The sequence below is a fragment of the Saccoglossus kowalevskii genome, chromosome 13 (assembly GCF_978046115.1).
Source record: "Saccoglossus kowalevskii chromosome 13, keSacKowa6.1, whole genome shotgun sequence".
Taxonomy (NCBI): domain Eukaryota; kingdom Metazoa; phylum Hemichordata; class Enteropneusta; family Harrimaniidae; genus Saccoglossus; species Saccoglossus kowalevskii.
Window position 1 is genome coordinate 35,194,376 of NC_140653.1, and position 21,818 is coordinate 35,216,193.

At 39.6% G+C, this 21,818-nt stretch overlaps 34 non-coding genes across 34 annotated transcripts; all 34 read left to right on the forward strand.

The window, feature by feature from the left end:
* The first annotated feature begins 143 nt into the window (after positions 1 to 143).
* On the forward strand, positions 144 to 229 carry TRNAF-GAA (transfer RNA phenylalanine (anticodon GAA)). The gene has a single exon. It is a non-coding gene; the product is annotated as a tRNA-Phe (tRNA).
* A 1,289-nt stretch (positions 230 to 1,518) lies between these two features.
* Positions 1,519 to 1,604, forward strand: TRNAF-GAA (transfer RNA phenylalanine (anticodon GAA)). The gene has a single exon. It is a non-coding gene; the product is annotated as a tRNA-Phe (tRNA).
* A 363-nt stretch (positions 1,605 to 1,967) lies between these two features.
* Positions 1,968 to 2,053, forward strand: TRNAF-GAA (transfer RNA phenylalanine (anticodon GAA)). The gene has a single exon. It is a non-coding gene; the product is annotated as a tRNA-Phe (tRNA).
* Positions 2,054 to 2,426: 373 nt separating this feature from the next.
* On the forward strand, positions 2,427 to 2,512 carry TRNAF-GAA (transfer RNA phenylalanine (anticodon GAA)). The gene has a single exon. It is a non-coding gene; the product is annotated as a tRNA-Phe (tRNA).
* Positions 2,513 to 2,885: 373 nt separating this feature from the next.
* TRNAF-GAA (transfer RNA phenylalanine (anticodon GAA)) lies at positions 2,886 to 2,971 on the forward strand. Its single transcript has one exon. It is a non-coding gene; the product is annotated as a tRNA-Phe (tRNA).
* A 372-nt stretch (positions 2,972 to 3,343) lies between these two features.
* TRNAF-GAA (transfer RNA phenylalanine (anticodon GAA)) lies at positions 3,344 to 3,429 on the forward strand. The gene has a single exon. It is a non-coding gene; the product is annotated as a tRNA-Phe (tRNA).
* A 373-nt stretch (positions 3,430 to 3,802) lies between these two features.
* Positions 3,803 to 3,888, forward strand: TRNAF-GAA (transfer RNA phenylalanine (anticodon GAA)). The gene has a single exon. It is a non-coding gene; the product is annotated as a tRNA-Phe (tRNA).
* Positions 3,889 to 4,261: 373 nt separating this feature from the next.
* On the forward strand, positions 4,262 to 4,347 carry TRNAF-GAA (transfer RNA phenylalanine (anticodon GAA)). The gene has a single exon. It is a non-coding gene; the product is annotated as a tRNA-Phe (tRNA).
* Positions 4,348 to 4,719: 372 nt separating this feature from the next.
* Positions 4,720 to 4,805, forward strand: TRNAF-GAA (transfer RNA phenylalanine (anticodon GAA)). Its single transcript has one exon. It is a non-coding gene; the product is annotated as a tRNA-Phe (tRNA).
* A 373-nt stretch (positions 4,806 to 5,178) lies between these two features.
* Positions 5,179 to 5,264, forward strand: TRNAF-GAA (transfer RNA phenylalanine (anticodon GAA)). Its single transcript has one exon. It is a non-coding gene; the product is annotated as a tRNA-Phe (tRNA).
* Positions 5,265 to 5,637: 373 nt separating this feature from the next.
* TRNAF-GAA (transfer RNA phenylalanine (anticodon GAA)) lies at positions 5,638 to 5,723 on the forward strand. The gene has a single exon. It is a non-coding gene; the product is annotated as a tRNA-Phe (tRNA).
* Positions 5,724 to 6,095: 372 nt separating this feature from the next.
* TRNAF-GAA (transfer RNA phenylalanine (anticodon GAA)) lies at positions 6,096 to 6,181 on the forward strand. The gene has a single exon. It is a non-coding gene; the product is annotated as a tRNA-Phe (tRNA).
* A 373-nt stretch (positions 6,182 to 6,554) lies between these two features.
* On the forward strand, positions 6,555 to 6,640 carry TRNAF-GAA (transfer RNA phenylalanine (anticodon GAA)). The gene has a single exon. It is a non-coding gene; the product is annotated as a tRNA-Phe (tRNA).
* A 372-nt stretch (positions 6,641 to 7,012) lies between these two features.
* TRNAF-GAA (transfer RNA phenylalanine (anticodon GAA)) lies at positions 7,013 to 7,098 on the forward strand. Its single transcript has one exon. It is a non-coding gene; the product is annotated as a tRNA-Phe (tRNA).
* A 373-nt stretch (positions 7,099 to 7,471) lies between these two features.
* On the forward strand, positions 7,472 to 7,557 carry TRNAF-GAA (transfer RNA phenylalanine (anticodon GAA)). The gene has a single exon. It is a non-coding gene; the product is annotated as a tRNA-Phe (tRNA).
* Positions 7,558 to 7,930: 373 nt separating this feature from the next.
* TRNAF-GAA (transfer RNA phenylalanine (anticodon GAA)) lies at positions 7,931 to 8,016 on the forward strand. Its single transcript has one exon. It is a non-coding gene; the product is annotated as a tRNA-Phe (tRNA).
* Positions 8,017 to 8,388: 372 nt separating this feature from the next.
* On the forward strand, positions 8,389 to 8,474 carry TRNAF-GAA (transfer RNA phenylalanine (anticodon GAA)). Its single transcript has one exon. It is a non-coding gene; the product is annotated as a tRNA-Phe (tRNA).
* Positions 8,475 to 9,305: 831 nt separating this feature from the next.
* TRNAF-GAA (transfer RNA phenylalanine (anticodon GAA)) lies at positions 9,306 to 9,376 on the forward strand. Its single transcript has one exon. It is a non-coding gene; the product is annotated as a tRNA-Phe (tRNA).
* Positions 9,377 to 9,763: 387 nt separating this feature from the next.
* TRNAF-GAA (transfer RNA phenylalanine (anticodon GAA)) lies at positions 9,764 to 9,849 on the forward strand. Its single transcript has one exon. It is a non-coding gene; the product is annotated as a tRNA-Phe (tRNA).
* Positions 9,850 to 10,215: 366 nt separating this feature from the next.
* Positions 10,216 to 10,301, forward strand: TRNAF-GAA (transfer RNA phenylalanine (anticodon GAA)). Its single transcript has one exon. It is a non-coding gene; the product is annotated as a tRNA-Phe (tRNA).
* Positions 10,302 to 10,674: 373 nt separating this feature from the next.
* Positions 10,675 to 10,760, forward strand: TRNAF-GAA (transfer RNA phenylalanine (anticodon GAA)). The gene has a single exon. It is a non-coding gene; the product is annotated as a tRNA-Phe (tRNA).
* A 373-nt stretch (positions 10,761 to 11,133) lies between these two features.
* On the forward strand, positions 11,134 to 11,219 carry TRNAF-GAA (transfer RNA phenylalanine (anticodon GAA)). Its single transcript has one exon. It is a non-coding gene; the product is annotated as a tRNA-Phe (tRNA).
* A 373-nt stretch (positions 11,220 to 11,592) lies between these two features.
* Positions 11,593 to 11,678, forward strand: TRNAF-GAA (transfer RNA phenylalanine (anticodon GAA)). The gene has a single exon. It is a non-coding gene; the product is annotated as a tRNA-Phe (tRNA).
* Positions 11,679 to 12,050: 372 nt separating this feature from the next.
* Positions 12,051 to 12,136, forward strand: TRNAF-GAA (transfer RNA phenylalanine (anticodon GAA)). Its single transcript has one exon. It is a non-coding gene; the product is annotated as a tRNA-Phe (tRNA).
* Positions 12,137 to 12,967: 831 nt separating this feature from the next.
* TRNAF-GAA (transfer RNA phenylalanine (anticodon GAA)) lies at positions 12,968 to 13,038 on the forward strand. Its single transcript has one exon. It is a non-coding gene; the product is annotated as a tRNA-Phe (tRNA).
* A 387-nt stretch (positions 13,039 to 13,425) lies between these two features.
* TRNAF-GAA (transfer RNA phenylalanine (anticodon GAA)) lies at positions 13,426 to 13,511 on the forward strand. Its single transcript has one exon. It is a non-coding gene; the product is annotated as a tRNA-Phe (tRNA).
* Positions 13,512 to 13,877: 366 nt separating this feature from the next.
* Positions 13,878 to 13,963, forward strand: TRNAF-GAA (transfer RNA phenylalanine (anticodon GAA)). Its single transcript has one exon. It is a non-coding gene; the product is annotated as a tRNA-Phe (tRNA).
* Positions 13,964 to 14,336: 373 nt separating this feature from the next.
* On the forward strand, positions 14,337 to 14,422 carry TRNAF-GAA (transfer RNA phenylalanine (anticodon GAA)). The gene has a single exon. It is a non-coding gene; the product is annotated as a tRNA-Phe (tRNA).
* A 372-nt stretch (positions 14,423 to 14,794) lies between these two features.
* On the forward strand, positions 14,795 to 14,865 carry TRNAF-GAA (transfer RNA phenylalanine (anticodon GAA)). The gene has a single exon. It is a non-coding gene; the product is annotated as a tRNA-Phe (tRNA).
* A 2,657-nt stretch (positions 14,866 to 17,522) lies between these two features.
* Positions 17,523 to 17,593, forward strand: TRNAF-GAA (transfer RNA phenylalanine (anticodon GAA)). Its single transcript has one exon. It is a non-coding gene; the product is annotated as a tRNA-Phe (tRNA).
* Positions 17,594 to 19,339: 1,746 nt separating this feature from the next.
* Positions 19,340 to 19,425, forward strand: TRNAF-GAA (transfer RNA phenylalanine (anticodon GAA)). The gene has a single exon. It is a non-coding gene; the product is annotated as a tRNA-Phe (tRNA).
* A 372-nt stretch (positions 19,426 to 19,797) lies between these two features.
* TRNAF-GAA (transfer RNA phenylalanine (anticodon GAA)) lies at positions 19,798 to 19,883 on the forward strand. The gene has a single exon. It is a non-coding gene; the product is annotated as a tRNA-Phe (tRNA).
* Positions 19,884 to 20,255: 372 nt separating this feature from the next.
* Positions 20,256 to 20,361, forward strand: TRNAF-GAA (transfer RNA phenylalanine (anticodon GAA)). Its single transcript has one exon. It is a non-coding gene; the product is annotated as a tRNA-Phe (tRNA).
* A 353-nt stretch (positions 20,362 to 20,714) lies between these two features.
* Positions 20,715 to 20,785, forward strand: TRNAF-AAA (transfer RNA phenylalanine (anticodon GAA)). The gene has a single exon. It is a non-coding gene; the product is annotated as a tRNA-Phe (tRNA).
* The last annotated feature ends 1,033 nt before the right edge of the window (positions 20,786 to 21,818 follow it).

Here is a 21,818-nt window from a genome sequence, read left to right on the forward strand (position 1 = left end):
CCTGCCTTATCAAAAAGGGTGATTTTAAAGTAAAACGAATGCACATTCACCGAGGATAAAAAGGTACAACCCTTTATAAACCATAAATTCTTGGTTCTTTCCAGCAAAAAGTTCAATTTTACGGTAGATTAGAAGTTTCATATGCCGAAATAGCTCAGTTGGGAGAGCGTTAGACTGAAGATCTAAAGGTCCCTGGTTCAAACCCCGGCGAACTTCTACGAGTTCGGTGAATTGTCCCGGGTTTCGGCAATTATTTTATCAATGATTGAACAATCGAACAATACAGTTTGAATTGCGTGTACAGAAACAACTTAACACAAATACGGTATCCCGTATTCTGTCTGATTCAAACGCAGTATCCAGAGTTCGACCATGGCAAACTTTGCAAACACAAACCTGCGAAAAAGAAATACCATATCCGGTGTATTGTCCAGTGAAACACCCTATCAGAAGTTCACCTGCCTTATCAAAAAGGGTGATTTTAAAGTAAAACGAATGCACATTCACCCGAGGATAAAAAAGTACAACCGTTTATAAACCATAAATTCTTGGTTATTTCCAGCAAAAAGTTCAATTTTACGTTAGATTAAACGTTTCATATGCCGAAATAGCTCAGTTGGAAGAGCGTTAGACTGAAGATCTAAAGGTCTCTGGTTCAAACCCCGGCGAACTTCCACGAGTTTGGTGAATTGTCCAGGGTTTCGGCAAATATTTTATCAATGATTGAACAATCGAACAATACAGTTTGAATTGCACGGACAGAAACCACTTAACACAAATACGGTATGCCGTATTCTGTCTGATTCAAACGCAGTATCCAGAGTTCGACCATGGCAAACTTTGCAAACACAAACCTGCGAAAAAGAAATACCATATCCGGTTTATTGTCCTGTGAAACGCCCTATCAGAAGTTCACCTGCCTTATCAAAAAGGGTGATTTTAAAGTAAAACGAATGCACATTCACCCGAGGATAAAAAGGTACAACCGTTTATAAACCATAAATTCTTGGTTATTTCCAGCAAAAAGTTCAATTTTACGGTAGATTAAAAGTTTCATATGCCGAAATAGCTCAGTTGGGAGAGCGTTAGACTGAAGATCTAAAGGTCTCTGGTTCAAACCCCGGCGAACTTCCACGAGTTCGGTGAATTGTCCCGGGTTTCGGCAATTATTTTATCAATGATTGAACAATCGAACAATACAGTTTGAATTGCGTGTACAGAAACAACTTAACACAAATACGGTATCCCGTATTCTGTCTGATTCAAACGCTGTATCCAGAGTTCGACCAAGGCAAACTTTGCAAAAACACACATGCGTAAAAGAAATACCATATCCGGTGTATTGTCCTGTGAAAACGCCTTGTCAGAAGTTCGCCTGCCTTATCAAAAAGGGTGATTTTAAAGTAAAACGAATGCACATTCACCCGAGAATAAAAAGGTACAACCGTTTATAAACCATAAATTCTTGGTTATTTCCAGCAAAAAGTTCAATTTTACGGTAGATTAAAAGTTTTATATGCCGAAATAGCTCAGTTGGGAGAGCGTTAGACTGAAGATCTAAAGGTCCCTGGTTCAAACCCCGGCGAACTTCCACGAGTTCGGTGAATTGTCCCGGGTTTCGGCAATTATATTATCAATGATTGAACAATCGAACAATACAGTTTGAATTGCGTGTACAGAAACCACTTAACACAAATACGGTATCCCGTATTCTGTCTGATTCAAACGCAGTATCCAGAGTTCGACCATGGCAAACACAAACCTGCGAAAAAGAAATACCATATCCGGTGTATTGTCCTGTGAAACGCCCTATCAGAAGTTCAAATGCCTTATCAAAAAGGGTGATTTTAAAGTGAAACGAATGCACATTCACCCGAGGATAAAAAGGTACAACCGTTTATAATCCATAAAATCTTGGTTATTTCTAGCAAAAAGTTCAATTTTACGGTAGATTCAAAGTTGCATATGCCGAAATAGCTCAGTTGGGAGAGCTTTAGACTGAAGATCTAAAGGTCCCTGGTTCAAACCCCGGCGAACTTCCACGAGTTCGGTGAATTGTCCCGGTTTTCGGCAATTATTTTATCAAGGATTGAACAATCGAACAATACAGTTTGAATTGCGTGTACAGAAACAACTTAACACAAATATGGTATCCCGTATTCTGTCTGATTCAAACGCTGTATCCAGAGTTCGACCAAGGCAAACTTTGCAAAAACACACATGAGTAAAAGAAATACCATATCCGGTGTATTGTCCTGTGTAAACGCCCTGTCAGAAGTTCGCCTACCTTATCAAAAAGGGTGATTTTAAAGTAAAACGAATGCACATTCACCTGCGGATAGAAAGGTACAACCGTTTATATACCATAAATTCTTGGTTATTTCCAGCAAAAAGTTCAATTTTACGGTAGATTAAAAGTTTCATATGCCGAAATAGCTCAGTTGGGAGAGCGTTAGACTGAAGATCTAAAGGTCCCTGGTTCAAACCCCGGCGAACTTCCACGAGTTCGGTGAATTGTCCCGGGATTCGGCAATTATTTTATCAATGATTGAACAATCGAACAATACAGTTTGAATTGCGTGTACAGAAACAACTTAACACAAATACGGTATCCCGTATTCTGTCTGATTCAAACGCTGTATCCAGAGTTCGACCAAGGCAAACTTTGCAAAAACACACATGCGTAAAAGAAATACCATATCCTGTGTATTGTCCTGTGAAAACGCCCTGTCAGAAGTTCGCCTGCCTTATCAAAAAGGGTGATTTTAAAATAAAACGAATGCACATTCACCCGAGGATAAAAAGGTACAACCGTTTATAAACCATAAATTCTTTGTTATTTCCAGCAAAAAGTTCAATTTTACGGTAGATTAAAAGTTTTATATGCCGAAATAGCTCAGTTGGGAGAGCGTTAGACTGAAGATCTAAAGGTCCCTGGTTCAAACCCCGGCGAACTTCCACGAGTTCGGTGAATTGTCCCGGGTTTCAGCAATTATTTTATCAATGATTGAACAATCGAACTATATAGTTTGAATTGCGTGTATAGAAACAACTTAACACAAATACGGTATGCCGTATTCTGTCTGATTCAAACGCAGTATCCAGAGTTCGACCATGGCAAACTTTGCAAACACAAACCTGCGAAAAAGAAATACCATATCCGGTGTATTGTCCTGTGAAACGCCCTATCAGAAGTTCACCTGCCTTATCAAAAAGGGTGATTTTAAAGTAAAACGAATGCACATTCACCCGAGGATAAAAAGGTACAACCGTTTATAAACCATAAATTCTTGGTTATTTCCAGCAAAAAGTTCAATTTTACGGTAGATTAAAAGTTTCATATGCCGAAATAGCTCAGTTGGGAGAGCGTTAGACTGAAGATCTAAAGGTCCCTGGTTCAAACCCCGGCGAACTTCCACGAGTTCGGTGAATTGTCCCGGGTTTCGGCAATTATTTTATCAAGGATTGAACAATCGAACAATACAGTTTGAATTGCGGGTACAGAAACAACTTAACACAAATACGGTATCCCGTATTCTGTCTGATTCAAACGCTGTATCCAGAGTTCGACCAAGGCAAACTTTGCAAAAACACACATGAGTAAAAGAAATACCATATCCGGTGTATTGTCCTGTGAAAACGCCCTGTCAGAAGTTCGCCTGCCTTATCAAAAAGGGTGATTTTAAAGTAAAACGAATGCACATTCACCTGCGGATAGAAAGGTACAACCGTTTATATACCATAAATTCTTGGTTATTTCCAGCAAAAAGTTCAATTTTACGGTAGATTAAAAGTTTCATATGCCGAAATAGCTCAGTTGGGAGAGCGTTAGACTGAAGATCTAAAGGTCCCTGGTTCAAACCCCGGCGAACTTCCACGAGTTCGGTGAATTGTCCCGGGTTTCGGCAATTATTTTGTCAATGATTGAACAATCGAACAATACAGTTTGAATTGCGTGTACAGAAACAACTTAACACAAATACGGTATCCCGTATTCTGTCTGATTCAAACGCTGTATCCAGAGTTCGACCAAGGCAAACTTTGCAAAAACACACATGCGTAAAAGAAATACCATATCCTGTGTATTGTCCTGTGAAAACGCCCTGTCAGAAGTTCGCCTGCCTTATCAAAAAGGGTGATTTTAAAATAAAACGAACGCACATTCACCTGAGGATAAAAAGGTACAACCGTTTATAAACCATAAATTCTTTGTTATTTCCAGCAAAAAGTTCAATTTTACGGTAGATTAAAAGTTGTATATGCCGAAATAGCTCAGTTGGGAGAGCGTTAGACTGAAGATCTAAAGGTCCCTGGTTCAAACCCCGGCGAACTTCCACAAGTTCGGTGAATTGTCCCGGGTTTCGGCAATTATTTTATCAATGATTGAACAATCGAACTATATAGTTTGAATTGCGTGTATAGAAACAACTTAACACAAATACGGTATGCCGTATTCTGTCTGATTCAAACGCAGTATCCAGAGTTCGACCATGGCAAACTTTGCAAACACAAACCTGCGAAAAAGAAATACCATATCCGGTGTATTGTCCTGTGAAACGCCCTATCAGAAGTTCACCTGCCTTATCAAAAAGGGTGATTTTAAAGTAAAACGAATGCACATTCACCCGAGGATAAAAAGGTACAACCGTTTATAAACCATAAATTCTTGGTTATTTCCAGCAAAAAGTTCAATTTTACGGTAGATTAAAAGTTTCATATGCCGAAATAGCTCAGTTGGGAGAGCGTTAGACTGAAGATCTAAAGGTCCCTGGTTCAAACCCCGGCGAACTTCCACGAGTTCGGTGAATTGTCCCGGGTTTCGGCAATTATTTTATCAAGGATTGAACAATCGAACAATACAGTTTGAATTGCGGGTACAGAAACAACTTAACACAAATACGGTATCCCGTATTCTGTCTGATTCAAACGCTGTATCCAGAGTTCGACCAAGGCAAACTTTGCAAAAACACACATGAGTAAAAGAAATACCATATCCGGTGTATTGTCCTGTGAAAACGCCCTGTCAGAAGTTCGCCTGCCTTATCAAAAAGGGTGATTTTAAAGTAAAACGAATGCACATTCACCTGCGGATAGAAAGGTACAACCGTTTATATACCATAAATTCTTGGTTATTTCCAGCAAAAAGTTCAATTTTACGGTAGATTAAAAGATTCATATGCCGAAATAGCTCAGTTGGGAGAGCGTTAGACTGAAGATCTAAAGGTCCCTGGTTCAAACCCCGGCGAACTTCCACGAGTTCGGTGAATTGTCCCGGGTTTCGGCAATTATTTTGTCAATGATTGAACAATCGAACAATACAGTTTGAATTGCGTGTACAGAAACAACTTAACACAAATACGGTATCCCGTATTCTGTCTGATTCAAACGCTGTATCCAGAGTTCGACCAAGGCAAACTTTGCAAAAACACACATGCGTAAAAGAAATACCATATCCTGTGTATTGTCCTGTGAAAACGCCCTGTCAGAAGTTCGCCTGCCTTATCAAAAAGGGTGATTTTAAAATAAAACGAATGCACATTCACCCGAGGATAAAAAGGTACAACCGTTTATAAACCATAAATTCTTTGTTATTTCCAGCAAAAAGTTCAATTTTACGGTAGATTAAAAGTTTTATATGCCGAAATAGCTCAGTTGGGAGAGCGTTAGACTGAAGATCTAAAGGTTCCTGGTTCAAACCCCGGCGAACTTCCACGAGTTCGGTGAATTGTCCCGGGTTTCAGCAATTATTTTATCAATGATTGAACAATCGAACTATATAGTTTGAATTGCGTGTATAGAAACAACTTAACACAAATACGGTATGCCGTATTCTGTCTGATTCAAACGCAGTATCCAGAGTTCGACCATGGCAAACTTTGCAAACACAAACCTGCGAAAAAGAAATACCATATCCGGTGTATTGTCCTGTGAAACGCCCTATCAGAAGTTCACCTGCCTTATCAAAAAGGGTGATTTTAAAGTAAAACGAATGCACATTCACCCGAGGATAGAAAGGTACAACCGTTTATATACCATAAATTCTTGGTTATTTCCAGCAAAAAGTTCAATTTTACGGTAGATTAAAAGATTCATATGCCGAAATAGCTCAGTTGGGAGAGCGTTAGACTGAAGATCTAAAGGTCCCTGGTTCAAACCCCGGCGAACTTCCACGAGTTCGGTGAATTGTCCCGGGTTTCGGCAATTATTTTGTCAATGATTGAACAATCGAACAATACAGTTTGAATTGCGTGTACAGAAACAACTTAACACAAATACGGTATCCCGTATTCTGTCTGATTCAAACGCTGTATCCAGAGTTCGACCAAGGCAAACTTTGCAAAAACACACATGCGTAAAAGAAATACCATATCCTGTGTATTGTCCTGTGAAAACGCCCTGTCAGAAGTTCGCCTGCCTTATCAAAAAGGGTGATTTTAAAATAAAACGAATGCACATTCACCCGAGGATAAAAAGGTACAACCGTTTATAAACCATAAATTCTTTGTTATTTCCAGCAAAAAGTTCAATTTTACGGTAGATTAAAAGTTTTATATGCCGAAATAGCTCAGTTGGGAGAGCGTTAGACTGAAGATCTAAAGGTTCCTGGTTCAAACCCCGGCGAACTTCCACGAGTTCGGTGAATTGTCCCGGGTTTCAGCAATTATTTTATCAATGATTGAACAATCGAACTATATAGTTTGAATTGCGTGTATAGAAACAACTTAACACAAATACGGTATGCCGTATTCTGTCTGATTCAAACGCAGTATCCAGAGTTCGACCATGGCAAACTTTGCAAACACAAACCTGCGAAAAAGAAATACCATATCCGGTGTATTGTCCTGTGAAACGCCCTATCAGAAGTTCACCTGCCTTATCAAAAAGGGTGATTTTAAAGTAAAACGAATGCACATTCACCCGAGGATAAAAAGGTACAACCGTTTATAAACCATAAATTCTTGGTTATTTCCAGCATAAAGTTCAATTTTACGGTAGATTAAAAGTTTCATATGCCGAAATAGCTCAGTTGGGAGAGCGTTAGACTGAAGATCTAAAGGTCCCTGGTTCAAACCCCGGCGAACTTCCACGAGTTCGGTGAATTGTCCCGGGTTTCGGCAATTATTTTATCAAGGATTGAACAATCGAACAATACAGTTTGAATTGCGGGTACAGAAACAACTTAACACAAATACGGTATCCCGTATTCTGTCTGATTCAAACGCTGTATCCAGAGTTCGACCAAGGCAAACTTTGCAAAAACACACATGAGTAAAAGAAATACCATATCCGGTGTATTGTCCTGTGAAAACGCCCTGTCAGAAGTTCGCCTGCCTTATCAAAAAGGGTGATTTTAAAGTAAAACGAATGCACATTCACCTGCGGATGGAAAGGTACAACCGTTTATATACCATAAATTCTTGGTTATTTCCAGCAAAAAGTTCAATTTTACGGTAGATTAAAAGTTTCATATGCCGAAATAGCTCAGTTGGGAGAGCGTTAGACTGAAGATCTAAAGGTCCCTGGTTCAAACCCCGGCGAACTTCCACGAGTTCGGTGAATTGTCCCGGGTTTCGGCAATTATTTTGTCAATGATTGAACAATCGAACAATACAGTTTGAATTGCGTGTACAGAAACAACTTAACACAAATACGGTATCCCGTATTCTGTCTGATTCAAACGCTGTATCCAGAGTTCGACCAAGGCAAACTTTGCAAAAACACACATGCGTAAAAGAAATACCATATCCTGTGTATTGTCCTGTGAAAACGCCCTGTCAGAAGTTCGCCTGCCTTATCAAAAAGGGTGATTTTAAAATAAAACGAACGCACATTCACCTGAGGATAAAAAGGTACAACCGTTTATAAACCATAAATTCTTTGTTATTTCCAGCAAAAAGTTCAATTTTACGGTAGATTAAAAGTTTTATATGCCGAAATAGCTCAGTTGGGAGAGCGTTAGACTGAAGATCTAAAGGTCCCTGGTTCAAACCCCGGCGAACTTCCACGAGTTCGGTGAATTGTCCCGGGTTTCGGCAATTATTTTATCAATGATTGAACAATCGAACTATATAGTTTGAATTGCGTGTATAGAAACAACTTAACACAAATACGGTATGCCGTATTCTGTCTGATTCAAACGCAGTATCCAGAGTTCGACCATGGCAAACTTTGCAAACACAAACCTGCGAAAAAGAAATACCATATCCGGTGTATTGTCCTGTGAAACGCCCTATCAGAAGTTCACCTGCCTTATCAAAAAGGGTGATTTTAAAGTAAAACGAATGCACATTCACCCGAGGATAAAAAGGTACAACCGTTTATAAACCATAAATTCTTGGTTATTTCCAGCAAAAAGTTCAATTTTACGGTAGATTAAAAGTTTCATATGCCGAAATAGCTCAGTTGGGAGAGCGTTAGACTGAAGATCTAAAGGTCCCTGGTTCAAACCCCGGCGATCTTCCACGAGTTCGGTGAATTGTCCCGGGTTTCGGCAATTATTTTATCAAGGATTGAACAATCGAACAATACAGTTTGAATTGCGGGTACAGAAACAACTTAACACAAATACGGTATCCCGTATTCTGTCTGATTCAAACGCTGTATCCAGAGTTCGACCAAGGCAAACTTTGCAAAAACACACATGCGTAAAAGAAATACCATATCCTGTGTATTGTCCTGTGAAAACGCCCTGTCAGAAGTTCGCCTGCCTTATCAAAAAGGGTGATTTTAAAATAAAACGAATGCACATTCACCTGAGGATAAAAAGGTACAACCGTTTATAAACCATAAATTCTTTGTTATTTCCAGCAAAAAGTTCAATTTTACGGTAGATTAAAAGTTTCATATGCCGAAATAGCTCAGTTGGGAGAGCGTTAGACTGAAGATCTAAAGGTCCCTGGTTCAAACCCCGGCGAACTTCCACGAGTTCAGTGAATTGTCCCGGGTTTCGGCAATTATTTTATCAATGATTGAACAATCGAACAATACAGTTTGAATTGCGTGGACAGAAACCACTTAACACAAATACGGTATGCCGTATTCTGTCTGATTCAAACGCAGTATCCAGAGTTCGACCATGGCAAACTTTGCAAACACAAACCTGCGAAAAAGAAATACCATATCCGGTGTATTGTCCTGTGAAACGCCCTATAAGAAGTTCACCTGCCTTATCAAAAAGGGTGATTTTAAAGTAAAACGAATGCACATTCACCCGAGGATAAAAAGGTACAACCGTTTATAAACCATAAATTCTTGGTTATTTCCAGCAAAAAGTTCAATTTTACGGTAGATTAAAAGTTTCATATGCCGAAATAGCTCAGTTGGGAGAGCGTTAGACTGAAGATCTAAAGGTCCCTGGTTCAAACCCCGGTGAACTTCCACGAGTTCGGTGAATTGTCCCGGGTTTCGGCAATTATTTTATCAATGATTGAACAATCGAACAATACAGTTTGAATTGCGTGGACAGAAACCACTTAACACAAATACGGTATGCCGTATTCTGTCTGATTCAAACGCAGTATCCAGAGTTCGACCATGGCAAACTTTGCAAACACAAACCTGCGAAAAAGAAATACCATATCCGGTGTATTGTCCTGTGAAACGCCCTATCAGAAGTTCACCTGCCTTATCAAAAAGGGTGATTTTAAAGTAAAACGAATGCACATTCACCCGAGGATAAAAAGGTACAACCGTTTATAAACCATAAATTCTTGGTTATTTCCAGCAAAAAGTTCAATTTTACGGTAGATTAAAAGTTTCATATGCCGAAATAGCTCAGTTGGGAGAGCGTTAGACTGAAGATCTAAAGGTCCCTGGTTCAAACCCCGGCGAACTTCCACGAGTTCGGTGAATTGTCCCGGGTTTCGGCAATTATTTTGTCAATGATTGAACAATCGAACAATACAGTTTGAATTGCGTGTACAGAAACAACTTAACACAAATACGGTATTCTGTCTGATTCAAACGCTGTATCCAGAGTTCGACCAAGGCAAACTTTGCAAAAACACACATGCGTAAAATAAATACCATATCCGGTGTATTGTCCTGTGAAAACGCCCTGTCAGAAGTTCGCCTGCCTTATCAAAAAGGGTGATTTTAAAGTAAAACGAATGCACATTCACCTGCGGATAGAAAGGTACAACCGTTTATATACCATAAATTCTTGGTTATTTCCAGCAAAAAGTTCAATTTTACGGTAGATTAAAAGTTTCATATGCCGAAATAGCTCAGTTGGGAGAGCGTTAGACTGAAGATCTAAAGGTCCCTGGTTCAAACCCCGGCGAACTTCCACGAGTTCGGTGAATTTTCCCGGGTTTCGGCAATTATTTTGTCAATGATTGAACAATCGAACAATACAGTTTGAATTGCGTGTACAGAAACAACTTAACACAAATACGGTATCCCGTATTCTGTCTGATTCAAACGCTGTATCCAGAGTTCGACCAAGGCAAACTTTGCACAAACACACATGCGTAAAAGAAATACCATATCCGGTGTATTGTCCTGTGAAAACGCCCTGTCAGAAGTTCGCCTGCCTTATCAAAAAGGGTGATTTTAAAATAAAACGAATGCACATTCACCTGAGGATAAAAAGGTACAGCCGTTTATAAACCATAAATTCTTTGTTATTTCCAGCAAAAAGTTCAATTTTACGGTAGATTAAAAGTTTCATATGCCGAAATAGCTCAGTTGGGAGAGCGTTAGACTGAAGATCTAAAGGTCCCTGGTTCAAACCCCGGCGAACTTCCACGAGTTTGGTGAATTGTCCCGGGTTTCGGCAATTATTTTATCAAGGATTGAACAATCGAACAATACAGTTTGAATTGCGGGTACAGAAACAACTTAACACAAATACGGTATCCCGTATTCTGTCTGATTCAAACGCTGTATCCAGAGTTCGACCAAGGCAAACTTTGCAAAAACACACATGAGTAAAAGAAATACCATATCCGGTGTATTGTCCTGTGAAAACGCCCTGTCAGAAGTTCGCCTGCCTTATCAAAAAGGGTGATTTTAAAGTAAAACGAATGCACATTCACCTGCGGATGGAAAGGTACAACCGTTTATATACCATAAATTCTTGGTTATTTCCAGCAAAAAGTTCAATTTTACGGTAGATTAAAAGTTTCATATGCCGAAATAGCTCAGTTGGGAGAGCGTTAGACTGAAGATCTAAAGGTCCCTGGTTCAAACCCCGGCGAACTTCCACGAGTTCGGTGAATTGTCCCGGGTTTCGGCAATTATTTTGTCAATGATTGAACAATCGAACAATACAGTTTGAATTGCGTGTACAGAAACAACTTAACACAAATACGGTATCCCGTATTCTGTCTGATTCAAACGCTGTATCCAGAGTTCGACCAAGGCAAACTTTGCAAAAACACACATGCGTAAAAGAAATACCATATCCTGTGTATTGTCCTGTGAAAACGCCCTGTCAGAAGTTCGCCTGCCTTATCAAAAAGGGTGATTTTAAAATAAAACGAACGCACATTCACCTGAGGATAAAAAGGTACAACCGTTTATAAACCATAAATTCTTTGTTATTTCCAGCAAAAAGTTCAATTTTACGGTAGATTAAAAGTTTTATATGCCGAAATAGCTCAGTTGGGAGAGCGTTAGACTGAAGATCTAAAGGTCCCTGGTTCAAACCCCGGCGAACTTCCACGAGTTCGGTGAATTGTCCCGGGTTTCGGCAATTATTTTATCAATGATTGAACAATCGAACTATATAGTTTGAATTGCGTGTATAGAAACAACTTAACACAAATACGGTATGCCGTATTCTGTCTGATTCAAACGCAGTATCCAGAGTTCGACCATGGCAAACTTTGCAAACACAAACCTGCGAAAAAGAAATACCATATCCGGTGTATTGTCCTGTGAAACGCCCTATCAGAAGTTCACCTGCCTTATCAAAAAGGGTGATTTTAAAGTAAAACGAATGCACATTCACCCGAGGATAAAAAGGTACAACCGTTTATAAACCATAAATTCTTGGTTATTTCCAGCAAAAAGTTCAATTTTACGGTAGATTAAAAGTTTCATATGCCGAAATAGCTCAGTTGGGAGAGCGTTAGACTGAAGATCTAAAGGTCCCTGGTTCAAACCCCGGCGATCTTCCACGAGTTCGGTGAATTGTCCCGGGTTTCGGCAATTATTTTATCAAGGATTGAACAATCGAACAATACAGTTTGAATTGCGGGTACAGAAACAACTTAACACAAATACGGTATCCCGTATTCTGTCTGATTCAAACGCTGTATCCAGAGTTCGACCAAGGCAAACTTTGCAAAAACACACATGCGTAAAAGAAATACCATATCCTGTGTATTGTCCTGTGAAAACGCCCTGTCAGAAGTTCGCCTGCCTTATCAAAAAGGGTGATTTTAAAATAAAACGAATGCACATTCACCTGAGGATAAAAAGGTACAACCGTTTATAAACCATAAATTCTTTGTTATTTCCAGCAAAAAGTTCAATTTTACGGTAGATTAAAAGTTTCATATGCCGAAATAGCTCAGTTGGGAGAGCGTTAGACTGAAGATCTAAAGGTCCCTGGTTCAAACCCCGGCGAACTTCCACGAGTTCAGTGAATTGTCCCGGGTTTCGGCAATTATTTTATCAATGATTGAACAATCGAACAATACAGTTTGAATTGCGTGGACAGAAACCACTTAACACAAATACGGTATGCCGTATTCTGTCTGATTCAAACGCAGTATCCAGAGTTCGACCATGGCAAACTTTGCAAACACAAACCTGCGAAAAAGAAATACCATATCCGGTGTATTGTCCTGTGAAACGCCCTATAAGAAGTTCACCTGCCTTATCAAAAAGGGTGATTTTAAAGTAAAACGAATGCACATTCACCCGAGGATAAAAAGGTACAACCGTTTATAAACCATAAATTCTTGGTTATTTCCAGCAAAAAGTTCAATTTTACGGTAGATTAAAAGTTTCATATGCCGAAATAGCTCAGTTGGGAGAGCGTTAGACTGAAGATCTAAAGGTCCCTGGTTCAAACCCCGGTGAACTTCCACGAGTTCGGTGAATTGTCCCGGGTTTCGGCAATTATTTTATCAATGATTGAACAATCGAACAATACAGTTTGAATTGCGTGGACAGAAACCACTTAACACAAATACGGTATGCCGTATTCTGTCTGATTCAAACGCAGTATCCAGAGTTCGACCATGGCAAACTTTGCAAACACAAACCTGCGAAAAAGAAATACCATATCCGGTGTATTGTCCTGTGAAACGCCCTATCAGAAGTTCGCCTGCCTTATCAAAAAGGGTGATTTTAAAGTAAAACGAATGCACATTCACCCGAGGATAAAAAGGTACAACCGTTTATAAACCATAAATTCTTGGTTATTTCCAGCAAAAAGTTCAATTTTACGGTAGATTAAAAGTTTCATATGCCGAAATAGCTCAGTTGGGAGAGCGTTAGACTGAAGATCTAAAGGTCCCTGGTTCAAACCCCGGCGAACTTCCACGAGTTCGGTGAATTGTCCCGGGTTTCGGCAATTATTTTGTCAATGATTGAACAATCGAACAATACAGTTTGAATTGCGTGTACAGAAACAACTTAACACAAATACGGTATTCTGTCTGATTCAAACGCTGTATCCAGAGTTCGACCAAGGCAAACTTTGCAAAAACACACATGCGTAAAATAAATACCATATCCGGTGTATTGTCCTGTGAAAACGCCCTGTCAGAAGTTCGCCTGCCTTATCAAAAAGGGTGATTTTAAAGTAAAACGAATGCACATTCACCTGCGGATAGACAGGTACAACCGTTTATATACCATAAATTCTTGGTTATTTCCAGCAAAAAGTTCAATTTTACGGTAGATTAAAAGTTTCATATGCCGAAATAGCTCAGTTGGGAGAGCGTTAGACTGAAGATCTAAAGGTCCCTGGTTCAAACCCCGGCGAACTTCCACGAGTTCGGTGAATTTTCCCGGGTTTCGGCAATTATTTTGTCAATGATTGAACAATCGAACAATACAGTTTGAATTGCGTGTACAGAAACAACTTAACACAAATACGGTATCCCGTATTCTGTCTGATTCAAACGCTGTATCCAGAGTTCGACCAAGGCAAACTTTGCACAAACACACATGCGTAAAAGAAATACCATATCCGGTGTATTGTCCTGTGAAAACGCCCTGTCAGAAGTTCGCCTGCCTTATCAAAAAGGGTGATTTTAAAATAAAACGAATGCACATTCACCTGAGGATAAAAAGGTACAGCCGTTTATAAACCATAAATTCTTTGTTATTTCCAGCAAAAAGTTCAATTTTACGGTAGATTAAAAGTTTCATATGCCGAAATAGCTCAGTTGGGAGAGCGTTAGACTGAAGATCTAAAGGTCCCTGGTTCAAACCCCGGCGAACTTCCACGAGTTTGGTGAATTGTCCCGGGTTTCGGCAATTTTTTTATGAATGATTGAACAATCGAACAATACAGTTTGAATTGCGTGGACAGAAACCACTTAACACAAATACGGTATGCCGTATTCTGTCTGATTCAAACGCAGTATCCAGAGTTCGACCATGGCAAACTTTGCAAAAACACACATGCGTAAAAGAATTACCATATCCGGTGTATTGTCCTGTGAAACGCCCTATCAGAAGTTCACCTGCCTTATCAAAAAGGGTGATTTTAAAATAAAACGAATGCACATTCACCTGAGGATAAAAAGGTACAACCGTTTATAGACCATAAATTCTTGGTTATTTCCCGCAAAAAGTTCAACTTTACGGTAGATGAAATGTTTCATATGCCGAAATAGCTCAGTTGGGAGAGCGTTAGACTGAAGATCTAAAGGTCCCTGGTTCAAACCCCGGTGAACTTCCACGAGTTCGGTGAATTGTCCCGGGTTTCGGCAATTATTTTATCAATGATTGAACAATACAGTTTGAATTGCGTGGACAGAAACCACTTAACACAAATACGGTATGCCGTATTCTGTCTGATTCAAACGCAGTATCCAGAGTTCGACCATGGCAAACTTTGCAAACACAAACCTGCGAAAAAGAAATACCATATCCGGTGTATTGTCCTGTGAAACGCCCTATAAGAAGTTCACCTGCCTTATCAAAAAGGGTGATTTTAAAGTAAAACGAATGCACATTCACCCGAGGATAAAAAGGTACAACCGTTTATAAACCATAAATTCTTGGTTATTTCCAGCAAAAAGTTCAATTTTACGGTAGATTAAAAGTTTCATATGCCGAAATAGCTCAGTTGGGAGAGCGTAAGACTGAAGATCTAAAGGTCCCTGGTTCAAACCCCGGCGAACTTCCACGAGTTCGGTGAATTGTCCCGGGTTTCGGCAATTATTTTGTCAATGATTGAACAATCGAACAATACAGTTTGAATTGCGTGTACAGAAACAACTTAACACAAATACGGTATTCTGTCTGATTCAAACGCTGTATCCAGAGTTCGACCAAGGCAAACTTTGCAAAAACACACATGCGTAAAAGAAATACCATATCCGGTGTATTGTCCTGTGAAAACGCCCTGTCAGAAGTTCGCCTGCCTTATCAAAAAGGGTGATTTTAAAATAAAACGAATGCACATTCAACTGAGGATAAAAAGGTACAACCGTTTATAGACCATAAATTCTTGGTTATTTCCAGCAAAAAGTTCAACTTTACGGTAGATTAAATGTTTCATATGCCGAAATAGCTCAGTTGGGAGAGCGTTAAACTGAAGATCTAAAGGTCCCTGGTTCAAACCCCGGCGAACTTCCACGAGTTCGGTGAATTGTCCCGGGTTTCGGCAATTATTTTATCAATGATTGAACCATCGAACAATACAGTTTGATTTGCGTGTACAGAAACAACTTAACACAAATACGGTATCCCGTATTCTGTCTGATTCAAACGCTGTATCCAGAGGTCGACCATTGCAAATTTTGCAACTGCAAACCTGCGAAAAAGAAATACCATATCCGGTGTATTGTCTAGTGAAACGCCCTATCAGAAGTTCACCTGTCTTATCAAAAAGGGTGATTTTAAAGTAAAACGAATGCACATTCACCCGAGGATAATAAGGTACAACCGTTTATAAACCATAAATTCTTGGTTATTTCCAGCAAAAAGTTCAATTTTACGTTAGATTAAACGTTTCATATGCCGAAATAGCTCAGTTGGGAGAGCGTTAGACTGAAGATGTAAAGGTCCCTGGTTCAAACCCCGGCGAACTTCCACGAGTTTGGTGAATTGTCCAGGGTTTCGGCAATTATTTTATCAATGATTGAACAATCGAACAATACAGTTTGAATTGCACGGACAGAAACCACTTAACACAAATACGGTATGCCGTATTCTGTCTGATTCAAACGCAGTATCCAGAGTTCGACCATGGCAAACTTTGCAAACACAAACCTGCGAAAAAGAAATACCATATCCGGTGTATTGTCCTGTGAAACGCCCTATCAGAAGTTCACCTGCCTTATCAAAAAGGGTGATTTTAAAGTAAAACGAATGCACATTCACCCGAGGATAAAAAGGTACAACCGTTTATAAACCATAAATTCTTGGTTATTTCCAGCAAAAAGTTCAATTTTACGGTAGATTAAAAATTTCATATGACGAAATAGCTCAGTTGGGAGAGCGTTAGACTGAAGATCTAAAGGTCCCTGGTTCAAACCCCGGCGAACTTCCACGAGTTCGGTGAATTGTCCCGGGTTTCGGCAATTATTTTGTCAATGATTGAACAATCGAACAATACAGTTTGAATTGCGTGTACAGAAACAACTTAACACAAATACGGTATTCTGTCTGATTCAAACGCTGTATCCAGAGTTCGACCAAGGCAAACTTTGCAAAAACACACATGCGTAAAAGAAATACCATATCCGGTGTATTGTCCTGTGAAAACGCCTTGTCAGAAGTTCGCCTGCCTTATCAAAAAGGGTGATTTTAAAGTAAAACGAATGCACAATCACCTGAGGATAAAAAGGTACAACCGTTTATAGACCATAAATTCTTGGTTATTTCCTGCAAAAAGTTCAACTTTACGGTAGATTAAATGTTTCATATGCCGAAATAGCTCAGTTGGGAGAGCGTTAGACTGAAGATCTAAAGGTCCCTGGTTCAAACCCCGCCGAACTTCCACGAGTTTGGTGCATTGTCCCGGGTTTCGGCAATTTTTTTATGAATGATTGAACAATCGAACAATACAGTTTGAATTGCGTGGACAGAAACTACTTAACACAAATACGGTATGCCGTATTCTGTCTGATTCAAACGCAGTATCCAGAGTTCGACCATGGCAAACTTTGCAAACACAAACCTGCGAAAAAGAAATACCATATCCGGTGTATTGTCCTGTGAAACGCCCTATCAGAAGTTCACCTGCCTTATCAAAAAGGGTGATTTTAAAATAAAACGAATGCACATTCACCTGAGGATAAAAAGGTACAACCGTTTATAGACCATAAATTCTTGGTTATTTCCCGCAAAAAGTTCAACTTTACGGTAGATGAAATGTTTCATATGCCGAAATAGCTCAGTTGGGAGAGCGTTAGACTGAAGATCTAAAGGTCCCTGGTTCAAACCCCGGTGAACTTCCACGAGTTCGGTGAATTGTCCCGGGTTTCGGCAATTATTTTATCAATGATTGAACAATACAGTTTGAATTGCGTGGACAGAAACCACTTAACACAAATACGGTATGCCGTATTCTGTCTGATTCAAACGCAGTATCCAGAGTTCGAGTTTGCAAACTTTGCAAACACAAACCTGCGAAAAAGAAATACCATATCCGGTGTATTGTCCTGTGAAACGCCCTATAAGAAGTTCACCTGCCTTATCAAAAAGGGTGATTTTAAAGTAAAACGAATGCACATTCACCCGAGGATAAAAAGGTACAACCGTTTATAAACCATAAATTCTTGGTTATTTCCAGCAAAAAGTTCAATTTTACGGTAGATTAAAAGTTTCATATGCCGAAATAGCTCAGTTGGGAGAGCGTAAGACTGAAGATCTAAAGGTCCCTGGTTCAAACCCCGGCGAACTTCCACGAGTTCGGTGAATTGTCCCGGGTTTCGGCAATTATTTTGTCAATGATTGAACAATCGAACAATACAGTTTGAATTGCGTGTACAGAAACAACTTAACACAAATACGGTATTCTGTCTGATTCAAACGCTGTATCCAGAGTTCGACCAAGGCAAACTTTGCAAAAACACACATGCGTAAAAGAAATACCATATCCGGTGTATTGTCCTGTGAAAACGCCCTGTCAGAAGTTCGCCTGCCTTATCAAAAAGGGTGATTTTAAAATAAAACGAATGCACATTCAACTGAGGATAAAAAGGTACAACCGTTTATAGACCATAAATTCTTGGTTATTTCCAGCAAAAAGTTCAACTTTACGGTAGATTAAATGTTTCATATGCCGAAATAGCTCAGTTGGGAGAGCGTTAAACTGAAGATCTAAAGGTCCCTGGTTCAAACCCCGGCGAACTTCCACGAGTTCGGTGAATTGACCGGGGTTTCGGCAATTATTTTATCAATGATTGAACCATCGAACAATACAGTTTGATTTGCGTGTACAGAAACAACTTAACACAAATACGGTATCCCGTATTCTGTCTGATTCAAACGCTGTATCCAGAGGTCGACCATTGCAAATTTTGCAACTGCAAACCTGCGAAAAAGAAATACCATATCCGGTGTATTGTCTAGTGAAACGCCCTATCAGAAGTTCACCTGTCTTATCAAAAAGGGTGATTTTAAAGTAAAACGAATGCACATTCACCCGAGGATAATAAGGTACAACCGTTTATAAACCATAAATTCTTGGTTATTTCCAGCAAAAAGTTCAATTTTACGTTAGATTAAACGTTTCATATGCCGAAATAGCTCAGTTGGGAGAGCGTTAGACTGAAGATGTAAAGGTCCCTGGTTCAAACCCCGGCGAACTTCCACGAGTTTGGTGAATTGTCCAGGGTTTCGGCAATTATTTTATCAATGATTGAACAATCGAACAATACAGTTTGAATTGCACGGACAGAAACCACTTAACACAAATACGGTATGCCGTATTCTGTCTGATTCAAACGCAGTATCCAGAGTTCGACCATGGCAAACTTTGCAAACACAAACCTGCGAAAAAGAAATACCATATCCGGTGTATTGTCCTGTGAAACGCCCTATCAGAAGTTCACCTGCCTTATCAAAAAGGGTGATTTTAAAGTAAAACGAATGCACATTCACCCGAGGATAAAAAGGTACAACCGTTTATAAACCATAAATTCTTGGTTATTTCCAGCAAAAAGTTCAATTTTACGGTAGATTAAAAGTTTCGTATGCCGAAATAGCTCAGTTGGGAGAGCGTTAGACTGAAGATCTAAAGGTCCCTGGTTCAAACCCCGGCGAACTTCCACGAGTTCGGTGAATTGTCCCGGGTTTCGGCAATTATTTTATCAATGATTGAACAATCGAACAATACAGTTTGAATTGCACGGACAGAAACCACTTAACACAAATACGGTATGCCGTATTCTGTCTGATTCAAACGCAGTATCCAGAGTTCGACCATGGCAAACTTTGCAAACACAAACCTGCGAAAAAGAAATACCATATCCGGTGTATTGTCCTGTGAAACGCCCTATCAGAAGTTCACCTGCCTTATCAAAAAGGGTGATTTTAAAGTAAAACGAATGCACATTCACCCGAGGATAAAAAGGTACAACCGTTTATAAACCATAAATTCTTGGTTATTTCCAGCAAAAAGTTCAATTTTACGGTAGATTAAAAGTTTCGTATGCCGAAATAGCTCAGTTGGGAGAGCGTTAGACTGAAGATCTAAAGGTCCCTGGTTCAAACCCCGGCGAACTTCCACGAGTTCGGTGAATTGTCCCGGGTTTCGGCAATTATTTTATCAATGATTGAACAATCGAACAATACAGTTTGAATTGCGTGTACAGAAACAACTTAACACAAATACGGTATCCCGTATTCTGTCTGATTCAAACGCTGTATCCAGAGTTCGACCATGGCAAACTTTGCAAACACAAACCTGCGAAAAAGAAATATCATATCCGGTGTATTGTCCTGTGAAACGCCCTATCAGAAGTTCACCTGCCTTATCAAAAAGGGTGATTTTAAAGTAAAACGAATGCACATTCACCCGAGGATAAAAAGGTACAACCGTTTATAAACCATAAATTCTTGGTTATTTCCAGCAAAAAGTTCAATTTTACGGTAGATTAAAAGTTTCATATGCCGAAATAGCTCAGTTGGGAGAGCGTTAGACTGAAGATCTAAAGGTCCCTGGTTCAAACACCGGCGAACTTCCACGAGTTCGGTGAATTGTCCCGGGTTTCGGCAATTATTTTATCAATGATTGAACAATCGAACAATACAGTTTGAATTGCGTGTACAGAAACAACTTAACACAAATACGGTATCCCGTATTCTGTCTGATTCAAACGCTGTATCCAGAGTTCGACCAAGGCAAACTTTGCAAAAACACACATGCGTAAAAGAAATACCATATCCGGTGTATTGTCCTGTGAAAACGCCTTGTCAGAAGTTCGCCTGCCTTATCAAAAAGGGTGATTTTAAAGTAAAACGAATGCACATTCACCCGAGGATAAAAAGGTACAACCGTTTATAAACCATAAATTCTTGGTTATTTCCAGCAAAAAGTTCAACTTTACGGTAGATTAAATGTTTCATATGCCGAAATAGCTCAGTTGGGAGAGCGTTAGACTAAAGATCTAAAGGTCCCTGGTTCAAACCCCGGTGAACTTCCACGAGTTCGGTGAATTGTCCCGGGTTTCGGCAATTATTTTATCAATGATTGAACAATCGAACAATACAGTTTGAATTGCGTGGACAGAAACCACTTAACACAAATACGGTATGCCGTATTCTGTCTGATTCAAACGCAGTATCCAGAGTTCGACCATGGCAAACTTTGCAAACACAAACCTGCGAAAAAGAAATACCATATCCGGTGTATTGTCCTGTGAAACGCCCTATCAGAAGTTCACCTGCCTTATCAAAAAGGGTGATTTTAAAGTAAAACGAATGCACATTCACCCGAGGATAAAAAGGTACAACCGTTTATAAACCATAAATTCTTGGTTATTTCCAGCAAAAAGTTCAATTTTACGGTAGATTAAAAATTTCATATGACGAAATAGCTCAGTTGGGAGAGCGTTAGACTGAAGATCTAAAGGTCCCTGGTTCAAACCCCGGCGAACTTCCACGAGTTCGGTGAATTGTCCCGGGTTTCGGCAATTATTTTGTCAATGATTGAACAATCGAACAATACAGTTTGAATTGCGTGTACAGAAACAACTTAACACAAATACGGTATTCTGTCTGATTCAAACGCTGTATCCAGAGTTCGACCAAGGCAAACTTTGCAAAAACACACATGCGTAAAAGAAATACCATATCCGGTGTATTGTCCTGTGAAAACGCCTTGTCAGAAGTTCGCCTGCCTTATCAAAAAGGGTGATTTTAAAGTAAAACGAATGCACAATCACCTGAGGATAAAAAGGTACAACCGTTTATAGACCATAAATTCTTGGTTATTTCCTGCAAAAAGTTCAACTTTACGGTAGATTAAATGTTTCATATGCCGAAATAGCTCAGTTGGGAGAGCGTTAGACTGAAGATCTAAAGGTCCCTGGTTCAAACCCCGCCGAACTTCCACGAGTTTGGTGCATTGTCCCGGGTTTCGGCAATTTTTTTATGAATGATTGAACAATCGAACAATACAGTTTGAATTGCGTGGACAGAAACTACTTAACACAAATACGGTATGCCGTATT